Source organism: Orcinus orca, chromosome 20 (assembly GCF_937001465.1).
Source record: "Orcinus orca chromosome 20, mOrcOrc1.1, whole genome shotgun sequence".
Classification (NCBI taxonomy): Eukaryota; Metazoa; Chordata; class Mammalia; order Artiodactyla; family Delphinidae; genus Orcinus; species Orcinus orca.
In genome coordinates, this window is record NC_064578.1 from 15,251,883 (window position 1) to 15,260,510 (window position 8,628).

Sequence of the window (8,628 nt, forward strand, 5' to 3'; positions counted from 1 at the left end):
ACCCAAACATTTACTCCACGCTAAAACTACAAATCACTATAGGAGGAAGGAGACCTCCACTCATCAGTAAGAACAGAAAGTGGGAAATTAGAGGAAGGGGCTAGTTGAGGTGATTATTCTGTGGAAAGTAAAAAGAGCTAATGAATAGGAAATATCCATGTACTGAGCCTGGTCCAAGCTTCTCCCCTAAACTGGTTTACCTCATTATCACATCTAGTTGTATAAGCTGCACCAGATCGCATGAAAGGGAAGGTAAAAGAACAGCTGGGAAAAGATGCTAGGAAGAATCAAGGAATGTAAAACACAAAGTCTTTTATTGAGAAGCGGCACAAATTAACTCCAAATTACTGCCACAGTCAGAGAAGAGGAGGCTTCAAGGCACAAAACTTGTTGCTGCACTCCATCTTGCTTTATTGTAGGGTCTTCACTCAAGTACTAGTAGCTAAAAGCCATCCTTTTTACAGTACAACATCTTTTAATCTCTGCTCTTGCCCCCTGTAGTTTAATTAAAAGACAATGAAGGTTTTAAAATAGTCAAATGGAAAATATAAAATTGCACCATTTTGTCAAAGCTTAAGATATTTCTGTTCTCAAGCATGAGGAGAATTCAAAATAACACACTTGGTATTTTATTACACTCCAATCCCTGTGTCATTTCCTCATCAGAAGGCTCTTTGTTGGAATAGCCTTTGGGAATCGGAAAAGCAGTTCAACCCCAGACTGATAAATAGAAGTAAAATTTTTAAAAAACAATAGCCGAATTAGATCAATTTAATTTAATTTGTTCTCTAGATGATTATACTTGATTTTTAGTTTCTAAGATAATATTATTGTAACTCTGTATTCCTCCTATGTTTAGTTGACACAGATCTAAAAATTAGTAGCCTTCTTATTTAAGTATTATTTACTCAATGTGTTGTCGGTTTTAGGGCATCTTTACAAAAATAAGATAAATATAGCAAAATATTATTGGATAATAAGCAGACCTAAATGCTTAGCTTCCCTCCAAGTCTGCAGCCCAAATCTATTAATTTTGGCAAAGGGCAACAAGACAAATCCATGCCATTTGAAATGTTCCATGGGAGTCTTTAAAAATGAAGGTCTTGTCTACTCTTCATGGACATTAAAATGCTTCATCCCAAGGACCCCTTTATAGCAAATTGCAGGCTGTTCCGTTTTATCTGCTTTGACAGGATGAAGGGCTGAGCTGGCCCTAGAGGGATGGGATACAGAACCTGAGTAGTTCAAAATTGAGATTTCCAATAAACCATCTCCTACGATTAGAGGAAAGGCACGGAGGAGATTCATTTCAGCAGATAGTTTCAATCCATTAAGAATTATTCTATTCCTTCTTACTTATTTCATCACTAAAACCCTAACTGAAATCATGTCCCTCCAATGCTCCACTCCATACTAGCACTAAAACTCTCAAAATCAGCCTAGTAGAGCACTGGCATACGTATTTCCTTCTTAGTCACTTGATTCTGACACCTATCTTAATTCTCGATTTATTACAAATTAAAACCCTTTACAATACTACTTTTGCCCAGTCATTATTATTCTTTATCCTTAAGTTCAGTTATCCAGTATAGGGTGAAAATTTCTGAAGCTTCTTTTTTAATTACTGGAAATACCTACATATTTCTTTAGTTAATAAGTGCTGGCAGATACAAGGTTTCAGTTTAATTCTTCATCTACAGATTCCTACTACAGGAATCTTGCTAAAAACTTCCAAAGATATCACTGAATTCATTAATGCCAACTCTCAGACTTTCTTTTGTCCTTCTGTAATTAGGTTTGCCTCTTATCCTTTAGCACTTCCCTTAGAAAGTAAAATTATAAAAAATTAACCCTATTCCAGAAAAATAAAGTTCCCAAAGACACATAATCACAAGTAACCTTACAATATAAAAGTAATCAAAATGGACATCCAGAAAAAAATTCTCTCAACATCATCTCTGAAAATTTTTTGTTACTTTTGATTTGATTTATATTAAAAAAATTTTCTAGTTTCATTGAGAAATCATCAATGTACATCACTGTATCAGTTTAAGACACACAGCATGATGACTTGATTTACATATATTGTGGAATGATTACTGCAATAGGTTCAGCTAACATCCATCATCTCACATAGATACAATATAAAGAAAAGAAAGTAAACAGCCAAGGCATGGAAACAACCTTAATGTCCATCAACAGATGAATGGATAAAGAAGCTGTGGTACATATATACAAATGGAATACTACTCAGCCATAAAAAGCATGAAATAATGCCATTTGCAGCAACATGAATGGAACTAGAGATTATCAAACTAAGTGAAGTAAGTCAGACAAAGACAAATACCATATGATATCTCTTATATGTGGAATCTAAAATATGACACAAACTTTAATGAAACAGAAACAGACTTACAGACAGGGAGAACAGACTTGTGGTTGCCAAGGGGGAGGGAGGGTATGGGAGAGAAATGGAGTGGGAGTTCGGGATTAGCAGATGCAAATTATTGTATATAAAATGAATAAACAACAAGGTCCTACTGTATAGCACAGGGAACTATATTCATTATTCTGTGATAAACTATAATGGAAAAGAATATTAAAAAAAGAATGTATATATATGTATAACTGAATCACTTTGCTGTACAGCAGAAATTAACACAACATTGTAAATCAATTTAAAAAAAAGAAGAAAAAAAATTTCTCCTTGTGATGAGAACTTTTATGATTTAGTCTCTTAAAAACTCTCCTATATAACATATAGCAGTGTTAACTATAGTCATCATGTTGTACATTGCATCCCTAGTACTTATTTAACTTATAACTGGAAATTTGTACCTTTTGAGCACCTTCCTACAATTTACCATCCTCCCACCCTCCACCTCTGGTAACCACAAGTCTGATCTCTTTTTCTATAAGTTTGGTTTTGGTTTTTTTAATTTGTTTTTTGTTTTTTTTAGATTTCACATATAAGGGAGATCATACAGTATTTGTCTTTCTCTGTCTGACCTGTTTCACTTAGCATTATGCCTTCCAGGTTTCTCCATATTGTCACAAATGGCAGGATTTCTTTCTTTTTTTATGGTTGAATAACTCCAGTGTGTGTGTGTGTGTGTGTGTGTGTGTGTGTGTGTGTGTGTATACATTTTCTGTATCCATTCATCCATTGATGGACAATTAGGTTGCTTCCCTGTCTTGGCTATTGTAAATAACGCTGCAGTGAATAAGGGGTGCAAATATCTCTTTGAGATAGTGATTTCACTTCCTTTGGATAAATACCCAGAAGTGGAATTGCTGGATCATATGGTAGTTTTATTTTTAACTTTTTGAGGAACCTCCATACTGTTTTCCATAGTGGCTGCATCAATTTAAATTTCCACCAACAGTGCACAAGTGTTCCCTTTTCTACACATCCTTGCCAGCACTTGTTATTTCTTCTGTTTTTATGACAGCCTCTAGCCAATCTAACAGATGTGAGGTAATACAGTATCTCATTGTGGTTTTGATTTGCATTTCTCGGATGACTAGTGATGCTGAGCACATTTTCAGGTACCTGTTGGCCATCTGTATGTCTTCTTTGGAAAATTCAGTCCCTCTGCCCATTTTTTAATTGAATTGTTTGTGGTTTTTTTCTTTCTTTCTTTTTTTTCTATAGAATTGTATGAGTTCTTCACATATTTTGGATATTAACCCCTTGTCAGATATACAATTTGTAATTATTTTCTCCCATTCCATAGGTTGCCTTTATTTTGTTGATGGTTTCCTTCCTGCACAGAAGTCTTTTAGTTTAATATAGTCCCACTTGTTTATTTTGTTTTGTTACTAGTGCATTAGGTATCATATCTAAAAAACCATTTCCAAGGTCCATGTGAAGCAGCTTTAGTCCTATGTTTTACTCTAGGAGTTTCATAGTTTCAGGTCTTATATTTAAGCCTTTAATACATTTCAAGTTAATTTTTGTGAGTGGTGTAAAATAGGGCTCCAATTACATTTTTTACATGTGACTATCCAATTATTCCAGCACCATTTATTGAAGAGACTGTCTTTTCGCCACTGAGTATCCTTGGCTCCTTTGTCAAATATTAGTTGACTGCTTGGGTTTATTTCTGGGCTTCCAATTCTGTTTCATTGGTCTATTTGTCTGTTTTTATGCCAGTATCATATTGGTTTGATTACTATACCTTTATACTATAGCTTGAAATCAGGGAGTGTGATGCCTCCTGCTTTGTTCTTCTCTCTCAGGATTTCTTTGGCTATTTGGGGTCTTCCGTGGTTCCAAATAAATTTTAGAAGTGTTTTTTCTACTTCAGTAAAAAATGTCATTGGAATCTTGATAGGGATTGCATTGAATCTATAGATGGCTTTTGGTAGTATTGACATTTTAACAATATTAATTTTTATTATCCATGAACATGGGACACCCTTTGAAAATTTTAACAATGACAAAAATGACAATTTATCAGGAAAGATCCCACCAGTTCAGGAAATCTCCCTCAAACATATTCTGAAATCTTATACTACAGTAAACACTAGCTAAAGCTCTGACCAAATGCTGAAAACATCCAGTCTGTTCCCTTCTCAGAGAAAGTTTTTTCATTTTTTGAACCAAAACATCATTCAAATTGTACTAATTTATCAAGAGGGAGAAGAGGATGCAAACTTCTCAACAATTAAAATATAAAAGCATAAAAAAGTGATGTAAAGCACAGGCTTTCAAATCAGACAAACCTAGATTTGAATATTGGTTCTACTGACTACTAACTGACAAGTTCTTGAACAGTCTAACATTCAGTTTCTTCTTCTATAATAATAACAACAATATCAACTCTGTAGGGTTGTTGTGATTAAATAAGTGAAATGCTCAGCACAGTGCCTGTCATAGAGCAGTGATACTTATTACCAAAAAGATTTTCATGGAAGAGAGGGAGACCTATCTGATAATGTAAATATAATATTCACTTTATATGACTTGTTTTATTATAACAAAATAACATTCCATATAGAAGAACAAATAATTTAGTTTCAACCTATTGACAATTTAAAATTAACTTAAAGAATAAATACTATTGGGTTTTCAGTACTGAAGACAGAGTGACTTCATAATTTGATATAAAATTTGACATACATCCTCTGCTCAAAATAGGAAACATAGAAGGAGATAAAATATAAATAACTAAGAAAAAAAAAGACATTAATAGGCTTATAAACAAGATATATGCCTTCATGGACCAGAATGAAAAGTGAACTGCAAAACAGTGTGCAGTGCTTAGGCTACTGGCTTGCTGCACTCTGGAGAGAAATAGTGGTAGCCAGAAATTAGGCTCCAGTGTGGTAAAGGAGACGACACAGGTTTTACAGAAACAAGGAATAGAAAGTTATAGGGTTTGACATTGCGGGGTGGCGTGGGGCTCCCCCTCATATGAAAGATGGTTCAGTGACTGAATCTGTAGAACTTCTAATATCACTCTGGGCTGAATTTGTAGAACTGTAGAACTTCTAATATCACTCTGTCCTTGCAAGATCTACATCTGGACAGGAGCCTTGGGGAACCAGATGCAGATAACTGAAAGATTATCATAGGGAGGAATAAGTAGAGTCAAATAGAAAGAACAAAACACTCATAAAACTTCTCATTCAAAATAGGCCTGCAAACCAAAATTCACAGAAATCTAATCTTAACATATGTATCCAACAGAAGCAAAAAATCATAGAAAACAGATTAAATTCACATAAAATAAGTTTTATTGAAATAGTACGAAAAAGACTTTAAGAGAAGTAAGTTTAGGATGTTTAAAGACATAAATGAAGAAATAATTTCCAGCAAAAGAAAATAAGAAATTATGAAATGAAAGAGGCAGAAATAAAATAAGAACAGGTAGACATGGAAAAAAAATTTAGAAGTGTAAAAACAGTCAATGAAATTAAAAACTCAATATGGATAAACTCTAGACTGGATTTTGTATACAAAACCATAAGGAATCAACAATAACACAAGACTATTAGAAATATTAAGTGAGTTCAGCAACGTTGCAGGATATGAGACCAATATAAAAAAATCAGTTGTATCTCTATACACTACTAATGTATAGAGAACAATTTGAAAATAAAATCAAGTAAATAATTCCATGTACAATAGCATCAACAAAAATAAAATACTTAGGAATAAATGTAACAATAGAAGGGCAGACTTGTACACTAAAACTATAAAACATTGTTGAAAAAAAATTAAAGACCTAGGGCTTCCCTGCTGGTGCAGTGGTTGACAGTCTGCCTGCCAATGCAGGGGACACGTGTTCGTGCCCCGGTCCGGGAATATCCCACATGCCACGGAGCGGCTAGACCCGTGAGCCATGGCCGCTGAGCTTGTGCATCCGGAGCCTGTGCTCTGCAACGGGAGAGGCCACAACAGTGAGAGGCTCGCGTACCAGAAAAAAAATTAAAGACCTAAATAAATGGAAAGACATCCAATGGTCATGAATTGGAAAACAATATTGTTAAGATGGTAATATTCCCCAAATTGATCTACAGATTCATCACAATCCCTAGCAAAATTCCAGATGACTTTTTGCACAAAATGACAAGCTGATCCTAAAATTCTTACGGAAATGCAAGGGACCCTGAATAACCAGAACAACCTTGAGGAAGAAATATAAAGCTGTACAACTCATAATTTCTGATTTCAAAACTTACCAGAAAGCTACAGTAATTAAGACCATGTGGTACTACATAAGTATAGATATATAGATCAATGAAACACAGTTATTACGATTGCAGAAATAAAACCTTATATTTATGGTCAATTGATTTTCAACAAGGGTGCCAAAATAATTCAATGGCAGAAAATTCCCCATTCAACAAAGTGTGCGGTGACAAAGGGATATCCACATGGAAAAGAATAAAGCAGGTCCGTACCTCACACCATATGCAAAACTAAGTCAAAATAGATCAAAGACCTAAATATAAGAGCTAAAACTATAAAACTCTTAGAAGAAAACATAGGAGTAAATATTCTTGACCTTGGCTTAAGCGATGGTTTCTTAGATATGATACCAAAAACACAAGTAATAAAATAAAGTTTGATAACTTGCACTTCATCAAAATTAAAAACTTTTGTATTTCTAAGGACATGATCAAGAAAGTGAAAAAACAACCTACAGAAAGGAGGAAAGCATTTGCAAATCACTTATCTGATAAGAAATATATATGCAAAATACATAAAACTCAACAATAAAGACAAAAGACCCAATTTTTAAAAAGGTAAAGGTTTGAATAGAAATTCCTCTAAAGAAGATACAGAAATGTCAACAAGCATATGAAAAGTTGCTCATCAGTCATTTAGAAAATGCAAACCAAAAACCACAACAAGATGTCATTCCATGCCCATAGGATAATCACAATAAAAAGATAGACAATAACAAGTATTAGCAAGGATGTGGAAAAACTGGAACCCTCATATATTGTTGGCATCATTGTACAATAGTGCAGCCACTTTTGACAGTTCCTCAAAATGTTAAACATAGAATTATCATATGACCCAGCCCAACAATTCCAGAATATACTCCAGGAAATGAAAAAATATATATATATTCACACAAAAATCTGTACATAAATGTTCATAACACCACTATTTACAATAGCCAGAAAGTGGAAACAACCCAAATTCCATCAAATGATGAATGGATGGATAAATGAAATGTGGTAATATTATTCAGCAAAAGAAAAAAAAATACTGATACATGCTAAAACATTGATGAACCTCAAAAACATTATAGTAACTGAAAAAAGCCAGTTACAAAATATCACATACTATATGGTACCATACATACAAATGTTTAGAATAGGTAAATCTATACAGATAGAAAGTAGATTAGTGGTTGGCTAGGTCATAAGCAAACGGAAGTAGGAGTAATGAAGAGTGACCACCAATGGGTACAAGGTCTCTTTTGGGAGTGATGAAATAAAAATATTCTAAAATTAGCTTTTGATGACAGCTGTAGAACTCGGTAAATATACTAAAACCCACTGGATTGTACACTTTATACAGGTGAACTTTATGGCACGTTAATTTTATTACAATAAAATGTTTATAAAATGGCTGAGGATGGGGCTGACATGTAAACTGGTACAATCACTTTGAAAAACAACTCAGCAACATCTAATAAAGTTAAATATACACATATACCCAGCAATTCCACAATTAGGTATATGATCAGGCAAAAAATATTACATGTAAGCACAAGGAGACAGGCCCAAGAATGTTCACTGAGAAAAAGAGAAATTATCCAAATGTTTATGAAGAGATGAATGGATAAATTGGGGCATATTCTTTAAATGGAATACCATAAAAATGTGTCAATGAAAATAAATCTCAAAAATAGGATGTTGAGGTAAAAAGCAAATTGCAGAATGACAAACATAGTGTGATACCATTTATGACTCAAAAACATGCTTAATAATATTATGTAACAATTTTGGATACATAACCGTATAATAATAATGAAAAAACTCTTAGGAATAAAACCCACTAACTTCAAGGTAGGAACTACTTCTGAGAAGGAAGGTAATGAGATTTGGGAAGACATGAATTGTACCTATAAGGCATCATTATTATTATTTAAAAATTCTGCA